This window comes from Coloeus monedula, assembly GCF_965178545.1.
Source record: "Coloeus monedula genome assembly, chromosome: 8".
Lineage (NCBI taxonomy): Eukaryota > Metazoa > Chordata > Aves > Passeriformes > Corvidae > Coloeus > Coloeus monedula.
This window is the reverse complement of record NC_138788.1, coordinates 23,628,653-23,648,520: the sequence shown is the minus strand read 5'-3', so window position 1 is coordinate 23,648,520 and position 19,868 is coordinate 23,628,653.

Here is a 19,868-nt window from a genome sequence, read left to right as displayed (position 1 = left end):
CCTGGACTTCACCGTGCTGACTCACTGAGCTGGTTACTAGGGTCGGTTAGTAGTGTGTATGTGTGTGAAATTTTTCTGACACAGCCTATTTGTTGCTCTGTCTACTTACACTGAACTCAGCAAAGTCATAATACTTAGTGTGACATCATTCCATTCCTTTTTGCAGTGTTTAAGGATAAAATGGACAATTTAGGTTTTGATCACTTTTTAGAAGCCATTGACCAACACTTGCCTTCAATTGCTCCAATCATATTTATGAAAAACACCATACCCTACTGAACTGAAGAAACCTGAGCTATTTCCATGTGTTAGGAGCATCTTGCGACATTTACATACAAAAGTATTTGGAAAATAGAACATCAGTGAGAAAATGAAGTTTTAAAAGATTCTATTGACAGATACACAGCTACAGTTTAGAGAACTGGAGCAACTAGTGGTAAAGGTGTATTGCCAAAGAGCAAATGTCACTTAGATACTACTTTGAAAATTCTCCTTGTTTTGAGCATATCCAAAAAAAATAGCTAACCAAAATTCTTTGTAATCAGGATAAAAAAACCCTGCTGATCTTGTTTTTCAAGAAATTATCCTGTGTTAATTATTGAAAAGATGACTCACTATTTCCACAATTTCCTGTAAACATACACATATTTCATGAGATCCTGTGGGAGAGGAATATTTTAGAAGCAGAAAGTCATAAACTTATAACTACCTCTGCACTTTGGAAATGTCTGACACACATGGGCCAAACATTCTTTTTTTAAATGAAGATTTACACACTAGCAAGATCAACTCTTTTTTTTTCATAGCATTGTGTTTTATCCATAACTTCTGTAGCTGTGCTTCATGTCATCCAGTTAGTGTATGTTTGCAAACAGAATAGGGGATACAGAAAGCAATTTGCTAATCAAATTTCTTCTCACTCTTTTACTCTTTCCTCTAATGATCCCTACATGTTCTTGGTATTAATCACAAAAAACTTAAGAGTTGTCCTTGTTAAAAATTCAGCTCAAGAATTCAGTACGACCTTTTACATCTAGACCCTGATTTAAGAGCCAACAGAGCTAAAATCATAAGATAGTATGCTGCTGTAGCACATTAAAAGGTCAAACTTAAATGAGTTCAGGTTGACATACTGTTCTTTGTCTTAGGGAGGAATCAATTATGAACTTCAGTTAAATATATAACTCGCAACTTTTTCTCAAATGGCATATATTGATAAGTTTAGGCTGTAATTATGCAAGTATTAAGAAATACTTAACATCTAAGTCCTCATCAGTCATATCAGAATCAAGAGGTATTTAATATTTGCAAAATTAAATATATGCATTGGTGTTTGGGGGACTGATGTCTTCTACAGCCAAGACCTGATTTGTGTGCAACAGTTTTTTCCAGACTACCTAGTTCAAAGGGAGATTCCTGTCCTCAGCAGAGAGTAACATTTACCTTACACTGATTGCTTATGGTAGTTCTAACAGCTAAGAGACTGAAGGAAGAATGACTAGTAATTACCTTCAATGAGTCTGTCATGGACAAGGGCTGACTCCGAATGTTGAGTTCAAAAACTGTTTCCTTCATCTCCATTTCTTTGTATGAGGTATCTGTGTCAGCTGTGAGTGGTCCAGAGAACAGGCATCTATGGACACTTCTTAATACTGTCCTACCCCTGTTATAAAAGAATACATCTTTTGTGTTCAGATCTTGCAATGAGATCCATTTTGCCCATGGAAGTTCACAGCAAGGTCAGTGTGTCCCTCTAAAAACTTCTTTTCATGAAGAAATTTGTCCCACATGCTTAAAGTCCCAAATTAAAAACATATCTCATTTGCCCACAATCCACTGTGTGTCCATATACCTACCTATGCACATGTGAGTGTATATGTGTATCTATACATACACATATATACACACTAAGACAAAATGTAAATATGGATACAGGCTCTAACCGTAGTTTCAACTTGTTTATTCTGAACAGCTACATTATGCTCTAGTGGACTTTTTTTCAGTGTTGGACTTTTGCCATTGACTTCAAAGGAATCAGATTCAGGCCACTAGAAAAACCCAAATTTTGAAACCAATAAGATTTAAAACGCCTGGCTTTGAAAGTCATGACATGGAGCTCAGAGTTTACTCTCCCCTATGTAGAAATAACCTGTAGGGGGGAGAATGGGACCTTTAGATAATTAACTATTCAGTAAGTCTTAAGCAGCTCAATAGTGCTTTTTATCTTCAAAGTGCTTTTTAAACATTAACTAAGTAATCCTCTCAATCCTCTGAAGTAAATAATTTGGTATTTATTATCCTGGTGAAGAATTGCTATAAATTAAAAGAAAATGCTGAAAATAGTACTTTTCATGTATGTTTTTTTAAATTAAAAAAGAAAAAAAAATGCAGAATCTCAGGCTCTGCATCTGCATTCCCGTGGTGCTTACTCCATTTCAAGTGTTACTGCTCCAAAGTAAATATAAAATCTGTATGACTGCCCATTGGCAGAGATGGAAAACCTACTGCAGAAAGCAGCTGCCTCTGAACTCTACTACTCTCCCAGACAATTGTACTCCTAAGCAAACTCTTCTAGCACATGCTTCAAATATTGAGCCTTCACAGTCATGAACTGCTCTGATTTGTGGAAGAATGAGTTGACTGCAAACTCCTACAGTGGAAAAAATTTTGTATAGATAAATGCAAAGTAGTGCACCTGGGGAAAAAAAGCCAAGAGACAGCTAGAAGAAAAATGTTACCAAAAAGGAGTAAGATCCCGTGGTTGTGACACACAATTCTGTAAAAATATCATCTTGATAGCCAGTATAACTAAGAAAATAAAACAAATGCTAAGAATTATTAGTAAATGTTCAGTGGAGTTTCCTTTTAAGCATATATTTCACTGCATAATTTCACCATTGCTTTAGGTTTACAATTACATACACAAACGACTGGAGAATAAGCACCTTATATAGGATTTCAGGTTTTGGTGTTATTTCTTATCAACGGAATTAGCACATTTCCCACATTGTTTTCCAAGCAAATGGTGTTTAACAACCGGAGTATCATGCATACCTGAGCCTCTCAGATTTACAGTTGTATCAAAAAGACTGAGAAAGAAGATAAGCTTAGATTGCATCATCCAACAAGTATGTTTGTCTAGGTGAACTTTGAAGGTTTGTAACTTTTTTTCTGTCTCTATGGCCTCTATATATGTAAGGATTTTCAGGGTTTTCACTCTAATACTACCCCTCACCCTCCCAAATTAAATTAATTAAAACTGTCCATGTTGCCAGTGTTTTCTGAGAGGTATACAGTTTTCCTTAACATTGTAATTTTTAATTCAACATTTATTTCTATTTCCACAAAAACATTTCCACCAAGACCTATCTCCCCCAGCATTTTAGTATATGACCTTATTTTGGTTAAAATGTCAAAACCGGTAGACATTTTAGTAAAAATTAAAAGAAGCCCACTATCTAAAATCCTGCACAGTGAAAGCAGTTTCAATATTAGAGGCAGGAAAATGATGTCTTCTTCCCCCCCCAGGTTCTAGTGTAAGCCATTTAACTGATAACAAGCAAGATACTAACGAAGTGTTAGCCGTTAAAAGGAAACCACAATGGTCCAGCTCACATCTAAAGTTTATCTACAGTTTACTTTCTACTCGACAGTCAGTTTACAAGGTAAAATTTTCTTCAATTCCAAACATTCTAAAAGAAGGACCAGAACAAATAATTTCTTAGAAACGTCATTTCTCTAAGTAAGCTCGTCCAAATTCTACCCCAGAGCCAAGCTGCCATGCTGTTAAAGGTTTTACTATTTGAAAGCCTTAGCTACTAAATTTTTCATCCCTAATACACATTTACAAGTAAGTTTGCCAATTGATAGAAATGTTAAAAGTACATATAACCTAAAACCTCAGAGAACCAAGGCTTTGAAATTATTTAGCTGTAGAGAAGAGTATAAGTAGAATTAAATCTGCTACAATTTTAAATAATTGAGTTTTCAGTAAGGAAAAATCAGTAAAAAATCATTAAAAAAATTCCTCATGTCATATAGAATAAATAGATTTTGGGGGAGTGGTATACCTGCTAAACTCTTGGAGACAGGAAATAATTTTAATATACTTGGGCTTGAGATAGGTATGTCAGTTCATACCTTCTACAAAAACTTGAAAGATGAATACAATTAATGGAATATCCTTTTTCTAAAAGGCATTAGGAGAAGTTAGAGAATGACTCAAAAAGAGAAACATTAATTTATAAATAGTAGATAAGCTTCATGTTGAAAAGTAAGTCAGTGCTTCACATGTTTTAAAAAAAATTCCCTTTTGAACAACTGTTTTACTCTCCAACCAGACTTCTGACACTGCCTGCTATTAAAGTTATGATACTGAATTAAAAGGACTCATTAGTTCTGTGACTCATGGAAAATTCATCTACTCATAACTAGAATTCCCACTGTACTTCATAAAGTTCAGATCTTGACCAGAATAGTCACAACAAGTCCCCCTTTTTTATACATACTATCATACAAAGAAAAAGACTGCGTAATTACTTAAGCTGTAGCATTAAGACTTGAGGCTTAGAACTAATAGAACCAACCATATTTAGAAAGGACTTCCTTAACAATGGGACAGCTGATTCAACATGTAACTAATCTATAGTTATTTTAGTATAATCTTCCATGAGCAGAGTTATGAAATATTCTTGGGGTGCCTCTACATCCAGTGTGTAACCAGGATACTGTTTCTGGAGATGCCATTACAGAAATATGATATTCAAAATATGAACATCTGGTAATCAAATGCATGGCAGTGTGGTACTTACATGAGAAACATGATTTATTCCCAAGAAAGTATATTAATTCTAAACACAGGGCTTCCAGACTTTCTGGAAGACAAAAACATGAAAGAGACTGAGGGGAAAGTAGAGCTGTGTGAATCAAGAGAAAAATCAGATCTGAAAAATTGCTATAGTGAGCCTCAGAGAAATGACTGGAGAATAACCATAATATAATGAATCAATCTGGGATTAAGCTACTAGATAGAAAAAATAATACGGACAGCACTAGGGATGTTGTAGAGACCTCTAGGGCAAGAAGAGAGGTGAGAATAAAATTCTGCTTAAAGATGAGGCAAGAAAAAGAAGGTAAAAAAACCCCAAAAGACTATGTGAATTCATAATTCCAACCCTCTAATTACCAAAAACCTCAGAGATGCAGAGAAGGAGAAATATGGGAATGAAGATGTAGTGAATGATTATTTCTGAATTAATTAGAGACACAAAAACATGTTGAGAGCAAAGACCCTACTGCCGAGCGTATTTGTTTGGCATTAGATAGTGATGAGGGTGGTACTAATACTTTCAGAAAATTGAAATATTCTTGAAAAATAAATTCAATGTGAGGAGATAGCCATCTGTGTTTCAGTACAGTAATAAATGGAATAAGATCTTCAAAGGAAAACCATTTCTACAATCTACTTATGCAAACCAGTTGAAAAAAATAGGAAAAAATGTGCTGAGTAATGGACATGAAAGACGGATTCTTCATCTCTGCAAAACAGTTCAGCTCCATTAACTTTTTCATATAGCTCAAGACAGGAAGGATCCATTAGATCATCTATTCTGACCCTGTATGTCATAGGCCATTAGATTTCATTTTCAATTCTACTCGGCTTAGTAGTTTATGTTTAACATCTTACAGAAAAATATCTACTCTTGATTTGAAGGCAGAGAGATGAAGAGTCACGCTGCCCTTGGCTTTTTGCTCTGAAGGTTAAATACTACTTCTGCAGTGAAATTGTGCTTTATTTCTCATTTGAATTTGTTTGGTTTCAGCTTCCAGCCAGAAGTTTTAATTTTTTTTTCTGCTAGCTAGCTTAAATAATCTTTTGACATTTAGCTTTTATTTGCTTCTTTTTTTTTTTTTTTTTTTTTTTGGTACTTCTAGATCCTAATTAAGTCACTTCTTCTTTGGGAGGCCATGCAGAACAAGTTCATTTTTGTCATGCCTCTCTATAAGTCAACTTTCTCCAGCTTTAATAAATTTTCCCTTTTTTTTAACCCTTCTGTTTTTAGCAATCCATGCCCCTAATTCTTGAACTGGTTAAAGTAAAGCTAACCTCTCTACCCATGTTCACTCACCCCTTGTGCATAGTTTGCAGTAGCAATTTTCACAGAGCATTGCAATTTTCACAGAGCATTGTACTGAAGTCCAGGTTGAGCTGCACTTCTGTTGCATCTCTTGAGACTCTGAAACTCAATTGTCTATAGTTCCTATATAAACAAGATACAAAGAAAAGTTCCTTTAGAGGATGATCCATATTTCAAGTGAGCTATCTTCATTTATCTTGTGTAAAGACAGAGTGAACTCCTCATTTGGAAACTCCTTGGTATTAATAAAAGACCAGGAGTAGGAGTGGGAGATTACACAACGACAATTCGGCTCTCTGCAATGAACCTGGAATTTTATTACATTTCCTTGCAAATTCTACAGCCAATAGGATGAAAAAACTGTTCTAAACTCATTATGAACTTCTTCTCTGGGTCTACCACTTCCTCTGTATTTGATAGAGGGCTGTCTGAAAATTTTGGGAAACAGGATCTCTGTGCTGTTTGATAATACACTTGCAAAAAATTACGAACAATTTGTTTTCTCTTCAAACTTGTCTATCTTTGTTTGTGTTAGCAGTAATAGTTTCAGGAGAAAGGGTAAAAAAATACAATACAATCCTTCGTTCACCTTCACATGCCTGCTTATTACTTTTTTTGAAACCACTAGCAATACCACCCTTCAACCAAAGCACTAATGATGCTTCAGTACTTAATAAAAAATGTTACAGTCCATCAATGAAAAGTGGTGATCCATAAAGAGAACTGGTAGAGCAGACTGACTCTGTATATGCTATTTATTTCTACGGATAATTTTTCCTAAGTCACTTCCAGTTCTGTTTTGCTCAATCACTCATAAGTTACGAGGTCATTTGTAACTCACAGAAATAAATGATACAGCATGAGTTACCTATGTGTAAAATGCTGTGTTAATATATTTAACTTGTATCATTTGGATTTTTTCTCAGAAGAGGATATACATTTGTTTAGGACATATCAACTCATATAATTATTGCAATACGTATTAAAGTAATAATAAGGTAGCTCCAGTCATAAGTACTTCTACCACTAAATGTGACTATGTAAATAAATATTAAACTGATTTTTTTTAACAGTAAACTTCAAAACAATGTGTATGAAGAAATCTCTCACTGAGCTGGAAAAAATGGCTACCTTAGGCATTTCTCCAAGTAACCTCTCTTTATTGTTTGAGGCTTACATCCTGATTCTGTCACTTTTTAAATTCTTCTCAAAAAATTCACTTCTCTCCTGCCCTGAAGTAAATGGTGCCTGGAAATGAATAAAGGAAAACTCAGTGCAGTCTGTAATGTTCTTCTTTCTCTTTTCAATTCCTTGACTAATCAGAGGTATTTATTTATTTACTTAGAGACCTTACTAAATCTGCCAAAAACTAATAAGCTGCCATGTCATAAATTAAACAATATGGCGTTTACATGGCCTGCAATCAGCCTTTGGTCCTACCCAGGCAAAAATGAGTTTTCTAATAAATCAGTTACAGCTCTGAGGCCAGATGGCTCAGCTCAAAACACTGAATGTGTTTGTCCTTTCTGATCTTGGGTTACTTTCTATTATCTCATGATTCAATTCAAGCAACATTTGGGTGACCACAATTTCGGAATGCCAATACAACGCTGATAAGACTGATGGGAGTCAGAAGGATATGTAAGCACTGGGCCTCTCTATTGGGTGTTGCTTTAGCTTCTTCCCATTGTAGGATCCCTGTCCCCTGGCCAGCCCACAATTCACAAGGGATGCTGAGCAATGCAGGTATTGGCAAAATAACCTGAGAGAGTTTTAGAGTCTTTTTAGTGATAATGACTGACCTCCAAACCCCCATAATGCCACCTATAAAACGCTATATGGGTGATCTAAACTGAGTGATAGTGAAAGAAATATAGAATGTTGCTGAGGTAACTTCTGTTCAAATCAGATTGTAGAAATACAATTTCTTTAGGAATATTCTCTGTAAATCTCTCCAGTGAAGATGAGAGAAAGTAGTATCATCCCCTTCATGAAAACAGAAAATATCCTTTTTTGATAAGGTGGTATATTTTTCTGAGTGTTTTGGTCAACTACGAAATAAAACATCCAGAACAAGGATAAAAACAGAAATTGTAGGTAATTAAAATTTTAAAATGAAGGAATCTATTCTCAAATGAGTGAACAAATTGAAAATACTTTATAAAAAGTAGTAATTTTTTAAAATATTGAGAATAAAATAAGTATTTTTATTACCATAGTTGATATTGCATCAATTTATAAATTTTATCATTTTAAAGTAGCGACATAATTATTTTTTAAATTTTTTACAAATATGAAGTATTACTTAAAGACTGTTTTTCAAAGGCTGTCATTAATAATGGCACAGAGCAACATTATACACTCGTAAAGTTCTCACTTCGATCTCTTGTCCTTAATCATCCAGCAGATCTTTGAAGTGTACTTAGACACTGCTGATCTCTTTTCACTGGAAAAAAAGCATAATTTCTAAAACAACAAAACACTATTCCCTGGCACTCTACACCATGCCATTTAAGACTTGCAAGACTTAAACTATGAGTTCTGGTTAATTTCTACATAACTTTCTTGATCAACATTGCCTAGAGCACTTCGTGAATTGTCTGCAGAACTCTGAAGGCAAAGTACTAGAAATAAGAAGCTCCTGAAATAGAAAGTTGTCGTTTTCATACTGCTGGTACTCTTCCCAGTGAGCCCAAAGGAGGCCACAAAGATGATCAGAGGGCTGGAGCCCTGTCCTGTGAAAACAGCCTAAGAGAGCTGGGGATGTTCAGCCTGGAAAAGAGAAGGCTGCAGGGAGACCTTGGAGCACCTTCCAGTACCTTAAGGGGACCTACAAAAGAGCTGGAGAAAAACTGTTTATGAGGGCATGTAGCGATAGGGCAAGGGGAAACGGCTCTAAACTAAGAGAGGGAGATTTAACTTAGATATCAGGAAGAAATTCTATGCTGTGAGGATGGTGAGGCACTGGCACAGGCTGCCCAGAGCAGCTGTGGATGCCCCACCTCTGGAAGTCTTCCAGGCCAGGTTGGATGGGGCTTTGAGCAACCTGGTGTAGTGGAAGCTGTCCCTGTCCACAGCAGGGGCATTGGAACTAGATGATATTTAAGGTCCCTTCCAAACCAAAAGTTCTATGATTCGTCTGGATACAGGGATGGAGAATCGTGAACTCCTCATCTTCTGACAAAGAAGTGTTTGAATTGCAGCTCTGGATATAGAGGCTTTCATTCATGGAGAAAAAATCTACTTTTGCCACGTATTCTTGGAGCCAAGTCTCATCACACCCTCTAACCTCTTTGCAAACAGAAAAGAAATTGTGCTTACAGGAATAACTGGAGGAAGAGGATGTTTCTGTCTGAGGACTGGACTTACAAGTACCTGTTGACTTGTTTGGCATGTGAGGAACATCACTGGGTGAACTTGGTCTGAGGAGTGCAAAGCAGATTATACTACACTTCAGAAATTCACAACCATGCAAACTGTCTTGTAAACTACTCTAAGTTGTGAGGGCTTTTTCAGACCCTGGATAAACTGTAGGCAAAATGGCAAGCAGATGACTTTTAAAATTGATTCTTTGCTCCTTTTATTTTTCTTTGCCTTCCAGTTTGAACCATGAAGAGTCTGAGAATGGTTCATACTTGTTTTGAGGCTGTCTCATCATACAGAACATAAAATCTCATGTTAATCAGAAGAAAAACACAAGCTTCTTCTTAAAGATTGCAAACCACTTTTTTTACTCTTAAAAATTTGGGTCAGATGTCATCTACATCTTTCCAGGTAATTAGCAATGAGAAATAACATTGAAAAAATAAGTAGGTAGGAGGTATTTCAAGCATGCCTCTAAGGGATAGCAATAATTTAATAAGGGATAACTAGCATAGTACAGCATAGGGAAAACTCTACGCAACTAGCTTTGTGGATATTATAGTGGAACTTACAAATTTTAACAGCAGATGACATTACTGATTTATATTTTTAGAAACTCTTTGATGAAGTTCCTAATGATAAACTTCTACTAACTACAGAGTTCTACAGTCAGATATTGAGAATCAGTTAATATCTAATTAAAACAAATTTTAAAACCCAGCTCAATGATCTAGCTCACTGGACACAGTTCTTGTTCCATTGAAATCAATCTTCAAGACTTTTTTTTTCTTTTTTCAAACAAACATAGATTAACAAAGGAAGGGCAATTTTTTCACCTAAATTTCGTCATCTTGAAACAGGTTGACTGAGCTTGTTGTCTATGATTCCTCTTTGGGTATTTAAGATGGAAACACTGAACCTTCTGGAAGCTCCTCTTTTGCTCTAATGGTTACCAAGGGAATTTTGGTGACTAACAGAGTGACAAATAACTTTTGCACGTCTAAATTAAATCTGCTAATGAATCCAGGCTTGAAGTCACTGAGTCCAATGAGTATCAATAATAATCATTCCTTCTGATTTTGGATTTAATTTATCTGTATAACCATTTTCAAAGTGGAAGATGCAGATAATACAGTTGTACAAAAGAGTTGGTGAACTGCAGAATGCAATTTAATTTGTGTTAATTAGGCCACCGAACAGTATATTCTCCATTTATTGTAGTATAATATATTCCACTAGTATTGGGGTATATCTGAATATAAAGGAAGGAAGTGCACTAACTCTTTTGTCACACAAACAAGTAAATTTACTTTTTAAAGACCAACGCTTCTAGGAAGAAAATGTGCCATCTGTAGAGGAGAGCAAATTGATTACAAAAAGGCTCAAGACTGAAGCTTATTTATTTCAAATTTTTGAAAATCTAGAATTACCCAAAATCTGTATGGAAAAACCAGCAAAGGAAATTTCCAGGTGTATGAACCAATCTAATGCCAAACAGTGATTTGACAAAACTGTCAGAACATCATCATGCTGATAATTTCTATCTAAAGTAGTCCTCCCATATGCTGTTAAGTAAATAAAAAATCAGAACTTTGTGAGATCTCTTTGATCATTGGGTGCAGTTTCAAAATATATTGAAGAACACCTAAGAACAGGATGCTATCAACTAGTTCCCACTTTTTCCATCCTTCATTTAATATTCAGATCCAGTCTATTCAATTTGTGATCACATACAAAGTTACTCTGTAATTTCAATATAAAAAAAAAATACTACAAAGGCCCCAAAACCACTTGTTTTCCATGAGATCACTAAACTGAGAGAAAGGGGAAGAGAAACCACAACTGCCCCTTTTGAGGACATCCCACTGTTAGGCAGGTATAACACCTACTATTATTCAGTCTTAATAATCAGATACTCAGTGATTTGGGCATTTAAATTTCTACTGCTACCCACCGTCATCTACTGAGCACCTTTCAACTGTCATTGAAGCCAATGAGAGATGAAGAAATCCTGTACCACATAAGGTAAATTCCCACTGAGCCGTCAGCTGAGATCTGATACTTTAGAAACAGCAGATATTCATGGACTTATAGGCTGTAGCCACTCTGATTTCATCCTAAGTTTTGCCCGAGTTAAGCATAAAAAGGCTGAATTTCTGAGAACATCCTTTGAGGTACTGAGCACCTGTGTTTCCTTTTAAGCATAAGCCACACTGAAATACAAAAAAGAAATAGATTCTGTCCATTTATACCCTGACACTATCCTGTTTTAACAAATATGCAGGATTGAGGTCTAACAAAGGAGTATTTGCATAAAAGTGCACACAGGTTTACACAGAAAGAGGAGAAGGTAACAGGAAATAATGGGGAATAAAACCTGATTTTGACTAAATTTATTAGCAACCTAATCACATGCTGTTACTTGTATCAAAATACATCTGCAAGCTAACGAGATACAGCTCATTATTACACAGCACCTAAAGACTGCTGGTAGCTTGCAAAATAAATTAAGACAGAGGATTTGCCCCCAAGGAACATACAGTGTAACTTTAGGTATGACACAGAATAGCAAAATGACAGAGAAGAAAATTGGGAACAAGAATGATAAGTGTTACATAGTGTCATGGTGTGCATGTTATGATTGCACCAGATACTTAAAATACAATTATTTCCTTTGTCCTCTATCTCTTTAAATGTTACCCATCTTCTTTGACTGACACTTGATGGTGTGTAGTCACACCTGAATTGGAAGAGTTTTTCTGTACATGCTCAAATATGTGGAGCCAATCGTCATCAGACTTGTTATTTTTTGATGTACAGTTGTTTTTCCTTCAGAACTGGAGCTCTAACACAGCTGTTTCTGCTACTGTTATTGCAGCCCCGGTCAGTTTATAATCTACAGAAAATGGAAAGCCATATGAAAACTACACCTGCACTTAATTAAGTGCAAAACATGGAATTGTTTCAGAAAAATGACCAAGGAAATGTCCATAATATGATATCTGCTTAATTTGAGACACCAGGAATTTCTATTTTCCTTTTATATATTTCCCTCCTTTATAATACCTGTAACTTTTTCCTTATAGACTTGTTCTTTCTTTGCATAAAATGATATTTTTGCCTTTTAAACATTTTAATATACCAAATCTGCCTTTTTTTGTTTAGTTGATAAATCATCCATAAACCCATTGTGTTTAAAGTGCATTATTCAAAGATATGACAGAAGTTACAGTCAGAAATCTCTTTGTATTTGTAGCCTTGTGTAGAAGGCTAAAGAGTACTCACCCTCATTCTATTTTTCTCTAGTCCAACTTTTATTTCTGTGTTTGAAATTGGTGGGATGACTGACAGATCAAATAAGCAATTACAAGGAAAAAATGGCATCAATTGTGCTTATTCTGGAGAACAATTTTCTCATTGTTGTCTAACCAGTAAAAGAAAGGGATAGATATTCTTTGAGATAGTTTAAAAATGAAAGGCAGACAAAAAAGATAGTAGATCAATAGAGAAATCAGAGACATTAACTGACAGATAATAAGAGACCTTTGAGTGCTGAAAAGCTTACAAAAATCCATTTTCAGGCAATGTACATAAAGAGCTAGATAAGGTAAAAAGAAAAGAGAGAAAAATATAAAATTGGAGATATTGTTAATTATATATGTATTTTGCAATACAAAGGGAAAGACACAGAAAATATTTCAAGTGAAATTCACAAACAAACTTATCTAAGAAAGGGAAAAAGGAGGGAAGTATCTAAGTGGGAATGCTTATTAATGAACTGGATGGTATGGTCTTGAGACTTCAGTCAGGATCATCACAAAACCTTTGTTCTTAAGAACTAAATTGCTGACCTTGACTGACTCATAATCTGCTTGGAATCCAGAACAGGACAATGACACTACGACTTTCTCACTGCTCTGCTTTCTTCACTGTTTTTTCTCTCTGAATACATAGATTCTGGATGAGCATGGACCTGTTCCTCAAACTGAGGAATAAAAAAGGAGTGCACAGCCAGTGGAAGCAGGGACATGTGGCCTGGGAAGAGTACTGGGATATGGTTTGGATGTGTAGGGATGGCATTAAGAAAGATAAGGCAAAGATGTAACGGGACTTGGAAAGGGATAGGAAGAATAACAAGAGATTCTATAAGAACCTAGGTCAGAAAAGACCAATAGATCTCACCTGTCAACCATTCCAGGACAACTGCCTGGAGTGTACCACAGCTGCTTCCCGGCCCTTTAATGCTGGGTAGGCTCCAACAGCAAGTTGTGGGAAAATAGATGATGTGCCCCAAACTTACATAAACAAGCAAATGAGCTGTAATGAGTGTCTGCATTTGCGGTGAAGGGCTGCTGAAACCAACAGTTTCAATGTTAACCAAACACCTGGATGTAGCACCTATTATACATTCTGTTTTGAAGAAAATATGAAGACCAAATGAACAATTCATTTTGGAAAAAAATTTTATATTAATTTAAAATTGTGAACATGACTTGTCTTCTTCAATAGATGAATAGACTATAGAGTTTAGCCAAAATTACTGGGTGAAAAAGTGATGACAAAGTAATAACAATTGCCTACAAATTACTCTTAAAAGAGTGAAAGCCTGTATTTTTATAGCAAAAGTCCTTCCTCCAAAATTTTGATCCAGTACAACAACAAAAGCTACTTAAGCACTGCACTATGAATAGCAGGTAGGTAGTTTGCAATGGAACTCCGACAGTCAACACACCTTTGGAATGAAAATATAGACAGAAGGTACACCAAACAAAAATAAGTCTTTGCTGTATTAGTTAAATGAGGCTATCATTTAAAAATGCCTGGTTTAACTCTCAGATGATATTGGGAAATAATATTTATCAGAAAACAGACAATTTATGCATATCTGTATATTCATGGACAAATAAATGCTAAAGATGTGCAAAATCTTGTAGGATAAATTTATAAAACATGGAACCAAGTGTGGCTTCCACACAACAGAGAATACCAGTGATTTCACAGTCCTCGACTTCTACTAAATCAAATGTTTCATTTAAATGCTGTATTGGGAAAATTTGAATCATGAGTGGCAAAACTAGTCCAATTTTGAGGCTTTTCTTTGCTTGGATCCTTGGCTAACAAGCTAATTTTTCAACAGTTGTTGGGTGAAATCTGAAGACATGGAACATATGGCCACAAAATACTTGAATCCTACAGGGCTTTGAGGGGGGGAGGGCAGGAAAGTAACAGTTCTATTGAACTCTGACAACTGAGACTATGATTTTGATTGTACAAAGGGATAATGAGGGAAGTCCAGAATAGCACATGCTATTCCCTCCAATTTACTTGAATAATTTTTCCTGCTATAAAATGGAATACCACTCCATAAGTATTACATACAAAAGAGCATAGAATTAATTTCATATGGAAATAAAATCTGAATTATTTAATTATTGATACAGTAGTCAGTGGAGAAGCAATATAGTCTATATGCTAAAATTCAATCAATAGAATTAAAAATTAGAGGTGTGTGAGCTGGGAATATACCTCACCTACTGCTCTCCTAACACTTCCTGTCATTTCAGGTTGAAAATAACCAAATGAATTTTCACAGGCAATTAGTTGCTAGAAATACCTGTGAAAGGAAGTATACTCCCAGTGTCTCCAAGTAATTTAGACCAGCAGGTGTTGAGGAGGCAGTACATCTTCAATAGCACACAAAAAATTTCCATGGTACGGCTAGTGAGGCTAAAATAAATTAATTTCAGGAGGAAAAAATAGCCTATTGTTTCTGTCTTATATTTAACAAAGAAACAACCAAGTACAAAACCTACCCACATAAAAGCCATGCTACTCCTCAGAGACAAGTAAGCCCTTTTCAACCAGAAGACATTTCATAATGCAGCACTCAGTGTTAATTACACCATAGGAGTAACCCATTAACATACACAAATTTATTGCAAGATACATAAGTCTTTTAACTATGATTCTGCTCATCACTCTGATTTCCTTATATGTAGAAAGAAAAAAACATAGAATTTTTATCAGAAAATAATAAGGCGGTATGATAGTGTCATACAAAAACAGTGAAAAAATGAGGACAAGCACACTTTTTGACATATGCTTATACTTAAACGTATGCATATGTAGGCTTGCATATAGAAAACTTAGATAAGGACTGTTGTGATCTTGTGGTGGGTGCAATATCAGATTCACTAAAACAAGTCAAGTTGCTTTCTTTTATTTTACCTATTTTAAAAATATTAAAAAGGCAGCATTTCAATGTGCATCTACAAGATATCTGTAATTTGGGGGTGACCAAAGTCAATTGAAGCTCAGAACTTTGCCCAGACATCTTTCCATATATCATATTAAAGCATACGATTTTTTACAATCTGCATTACCTCCAGGTATTTTAATCTTGAGTTCTTATCCTTAATTTCTTAAACGGATTTTTACTTTACAAGGAAAAAAACAAACAGAAAACAGTCTCATATTTCCATCCCTTCATTCCCAAAGAAAACATGAAGGCAAACTGCTGTGCTGTGTCATTATGTCATCAAGAACAGTAACCTGAGAATTTGTTTACTAAATACTTTTTCCTTTTAGTGTTTATACAAACTGAAATGCATCAGAATTGAGGAAACTAGTTCTAAAAAAAGGAATACAACAGGAAAGCAGGAGTTGTATTCTGTGGAGAAAGGATTGCTATGGTAACAGGATTTAACTGTGTTTAATAAAGCATGATGCACTTACAAAATTAAACAAGAATCCCATTCAATCTTTAAATGAGGAATGGCTTCTGATACTTTCTTCTAAACTTTCTCCATTTACATTTTTAAGTAATTTTTCTTCAAACAGAAATTTATGATTGACTTCTGCAAAATAAATCTAACATGTAACAAATATCACTTGATCTTTACTTAAGCTATACATCAAAATTCTGTTTCAAGAACCGTAGAATGTGCATGAGATTTATTCTTAGAACTGCTAAACATTTTCCGAAGTACAATCAGAAAATTCATTTCAACATGATGTTGAGAATTTCCCTCTGCATAGTAAGCACAGCTAAGTATTTGATTTCTTGGGTCACAGATTTATAAACCCAAAATAACATAATTGAAGGGGAAAAAAGCAAGAGAAAGGACCCTCTTGGGATTTAATAATAATCCTTTTCCTCTCTGTCTTTCTGATGGTGAAACTGTATGTCAGCTCAAACACAGCAAGAACATGCTTTACAGAAGAAGGTAAGAATCTATTGATTAAATGAGGAACATATTCCAGAACTGCCTGGAGGAGATCCTGTGGAATCTGCCCTAGGACAACCCTGCTTGAGCAGGGAGGTTGGACTTAGATCACCCAAAGTGGTCCCTTCTAACCTCACCCATTCTGTGATTCCATGAACAACAGTTCAGGAATTTCACTAGCTCCAATGACTGCTAAAGAGATTTCTGAAATTTTTTGGTAGTTATGGGACTCATTTAAGGTTGCATTTTATATAGAAAATTCTTTGTTTAAATTCTGTATTTTGTTACATGAACCACCTCTTATTTAACAGTGCTACAGCACTTGCTGGGTTTGGTGGAAATTTCTTGGTGTCTGATATCTGCAGTTGTTGGATTGGATTCCTAAAAATGTATCTTTAAAGGGAAAACATCAGTCAGGTTCTGGCATTGCTGTGAAGACAACTGCAATTTTACATGGTATGTTTGCCAAGAATAGCAAATTAGAGGGGACCAAACATAATGAAGTTGGCTGTAATAAGCTTACTCTTCTGAAGTCAGAATCTGGCTCATCTTTTTTTCAAGGAGAAATGCACTCTGAACTGATAACATCTTAAAAACCTTTATTTGTAAAACCAACACTGAACCCTCACAACACAATGATGGGCTTACTAGAACAGGCTAAGAATGAAAACGTGAAAAGAACAAAGTTATGAAGTCCACCCTTCTCAAAATTAAACTTAAAATTTTAGCAATAAGGCTCTCAGATATGTTTTGGAACCTCAGTTACAGAAGTACAAAGTTAAAAAGTTTAGTTGATTTTTTTTTTTTAGTTACAGTATCCACAAAGCTATGAATATTAGCAAATTATTTTAGGGGACTTGGAGAAATAGGCTGAGAACTTGATATTTAAAACATCAGAAATCTATTTCTACATAATTATAATATAATCATTTATCAGCTGCACATAGTTTCCCACATCAAAGTATGGTAGATACAATTAATTAATTTAATTCAAGCATTAAAATATTATGAATAATTAAAATGATTAATTTCAATAAATATCTCACCACACGATCTGTATTATTTCCCCTATTATCCTTAATACCAAAAAGATACACTGGTAGAATACTTGATTTGCAAGTCTTAGATTTAATCATAATTTACAATCTGTTTGAATTTTTGTATGTTTACTATTCTAAGAGTACAGCTAAAAAGTTTTTAAAACTTTTTTTAACACATAAATTTTCTGTAATTCTTGAAGGAAATGCCCCATCATTTAGAATGTAGTGTAAATAAAACCAGGAATGCTGAGCTAGCATTTGGTTGAAGAAAGAACATGGGATATAAAACCATTTTTCCTGTAATATTGCTGAGTTTTACTTAAGAAATAGATGTGTTTTTAAACAATTATTTCTAAAAATTAGAGGATTTTCTACCACACCAGTGTAGTCTGATTCCTCCTTTACCACTGAAATAGAAGAGCATGTAAGTTTTATCTAAACTGGTAAAATTTTAAAAATCCCTTAAATTTGTTTAGCATCCTTCATTTTCAAGGCCTTGTAGCAGTATATAGGAATGTGTGGAATGCTAAAATTTAAAATTGGAAGTTTAAAGGGAGTAAAGAAATATATTTGGAAATAGGGCAAAAATTTTCTGATTCTTCCAGTTCTTCCTCACTGTTTAATATTCAATTTGAGCATTATATAAGCCTTGTCAACCTTTCTGCCTTAACTTTCCATCTACTCTCGACACAGTGCTTTGAATATTTTCTGAATATCAAGTAAGAGAACACTTTCTTTACAGCTGTGTTGTACAACTAATTGTTCCCACAGGTTATCCCATTCACCAAAATAAGATAAACTGTCTAGATATACTCTATCATGCAAGAGAGTCTAGAGACCAGTCAGCCAAATTAGGAAACTGGTCTGGTTTAAAATTACAGTAATCTAGAAGAATTGCTGTTTTGGTATAATTATATTTTCTATTCTGACTAGCTTTATCAAGTTCCTTTTAACTATAGAAGAATGTGGGTGAAATGGAAGAATTGAGAAATTTAACTGTTTTTAAAAACTCTCCTAAAATATTTTTACAAATATTAATTGAGCAATATTCTTACAGATTTAATATTATTATTGGACATCTGGAGCCCGTGACATTAGTATATATAGAAGTCCTAGGCAAGTGTGTAGGTCAGTGCACTGAAAACCAGCTGAAAATCTACTGTGAGTATTCCATCAGACTATTTTACTCACTAAGTCTGTAGGGATTAAGAAAGGTATGCAGTGAAATCTCAGAGTTATGATTTTATGCAACGTGATTAATAGTAAACCACTGCAATTTCCTAAAAAGACAGACCAAAACTCCAATGCACTGAATGAGTAAGTTAATGTTAATAAGCAACATAACACTGTTTAATAACATCAGGCATGCAGGCTAGGCTTTTGCAAAAATACTGGTCATTGTATGTCAGCAGCTGAATAACTATGTTCATCATAAAGAATTTAATTCTATCTGAAATACTACTTTAGTGCTTTACCTTCTTTCCCTTGAGAAAGATAGAGTAAACTAATTATAATATGCTGTATTTGAGTATGAAGTTATATCCCTCTTAATTCACTTTTATGTGAAAGGCAACCTTTCCTGACGATTTATTTTCTAAGCTTTCTATTTCAAGCATTTGTTTTTACTGTAATTTAGAAAATTAGCTATCTGCACCAGTAAATTCCATAGAATTATTTCAAGAAAATGAAGAAGTTTTCAGTAGTTACTACTGCTAGTACTTATTCTGTTGAATTATCTGGCAGCTGACCAAAGGATAGTAGAGGGTGATTAAAAGCAGAGAATAAATAAGCACATAATGTATATGGTTGAACATTCACCTAGTAAATTTTAAATATCTCCAAGGATGGTGTTTTCACGGTCTCTCTTGGCAACACTCCAGATCTTAAACACTGTGATTTTTTTTTTTTCTTATATTCAAACGGAATTTCCCTTGTTTGCAATTGTTACCTCTTGTCCTTTCAATCTGCAATTCTTAGAAGTGATAGAGGGTGGACAGTTGGCTCAGCACCTTTTGTTTTTTGGGGGGGGTGGGGTTTCTGTCTTCATGGTCCTATGAATTTTTAGGTGTCTATTTTTGTATTCTTTTTCTTCCTTGAACATC